Below are 1,616 nucleotides of genomic sequence, written 5' to 3' on the forward strand. Positions count from 1 at the left end.
AGGTGGCTCGGTGTGTCGGCCACCTGTGCGCGGGCACAGTGAAGGTGGACTATAAATAGGGGGCTTGGTTCATTTGTTCAAGGGGTTGGATTTTTTGGAGGCGAAGCCCTGCTGGATTCAAGACTCAGATCTAAAAAAGATCCAAGCTTTAGGACTTCGAGGACTTGCTCATCCAGATCTGGTGCTCGGGGATCGTCAACGCCAAATAAGGCAAGAGTTCGAGAGGACCGGATCTCAGATCTACGCAGGCGTACTCCGGATCAAAGCTTGGTCTTTGATCCCGAGAATTAAAGGCTACTATTTCCTTGGCGAAATAGTACCCTCGGCTATTATTTCCTTGGCGGAATAATACCCGTCGTACTGCGTAGATCCGATCGGATCTAGATCGCGCGGTGTTCCACGGATAAACCCCGGCGCAGGCGAAGAACCCACGCAAGCGAGCGACCGCAAAACAGGAGCTCGTGATCTGTTCGACAAATAAGGAGAAAGTTGTAATCTTTTTTTTAGAAAGACACGATTTTTCCCGCGAACAATCTGGCGACCACAGTGGGAGCCGCCGATCTCGCTGCCGAGATCGGAGCGTCGCAGCCGCGGATCTCAATCCCGGTCGTGGAGGAGGTCGAATACGAGTTCGACCAACAGAAGTTCGAGGAATACTTGTCGTCCTCGTCCGGATCAACCTCCCCACGCAAGTCCAAGAAGTCCAAGTTCTCCTCCAGGAGGAAAACTCGTTGGTATGAAGACGTTGAAAACACCAACGAAGATCTCGCCCCGTTTGATGCCAAAGTCGCATCGGGTGAGATTCCTCCAAATCCCAACCAGGTCGGATCCGCTCTGGCCAACCCTTCTGCCGCAGGGGCGTGGTGACTCTCTCGAAGAGAGCCCGCCAAAGGCAACGTCAACGCCTTGTGAAACAATTCGCTCTGGCCAACCCTTCTGCCGCAGAGGGCGTGGTGACTCTCTCGAAGAGAGCCCGCCAAAGGCAACGTCAACGCCTTGTGAAACAATTCGCAAAGGTCATGGAGTCTGTTGACGGGATCCGCTACAACGCGGATCTAAAAAACAAGAGAGGCAAAAAGCCTCAACAATCGATGAATGGTGGTTCCTCCAAGCCGCCAACAATGGAATGGGTCCGTGTCAAATGGAACCGATCAACGCTGGAGGAGCGCATTCGCAAGCGCCGCGCACTATCAGCGCAGGCACGGGCTCAAGCTGAAGAAGCCCGTAGGAAGTTGCAGAAAGAGGTGGCCAAGAAGCCGCCATCAACCAGCAAAGTTTGGAGGCCGAAGTCTGAAGCGGCGGTTCAGACCAAAGAGCGTCAACTGCAGCCGTCGAAAGTTCAACTTCCGGCATATCAATCCAAACCGCCGATGATTTTCACAACTGCTCCGGGAGATCCCACAGGACCATCTCAGAAAAGGAAGTCAGTCTTGGAGCGCCTCGGTCCAATTCCCAACGAGAAAGGCAAAGCTCCAGTTCAAGAGAGTTTGGGCCCAATGAAGAAGCCCAGAACGACTCAACACGCTGGGGGTCGCCGTCACCTCCAACGTGATAAAGAAATCAGGGCAGCTATGCGCACCAATTTGCGCATTGAAGTCCAAGAGCCCGCTGAGAAC

The sequence above is a fragment of the Asparagus officinalis genome, chromosome 6, assembly GCF_001876935.1.
Source record: "Asparagus officinalis chromosome 6, Aspof.V1, whole genome shotgun sequence".
Classification (NCBI taxonomy): domain Eukaryota; kingdom Viridiplantae; phylum Streptophyta; class Magnoliopsida; order Asparagales; family Asparagaceae; genus Asparagus; species Asparagus officinalis.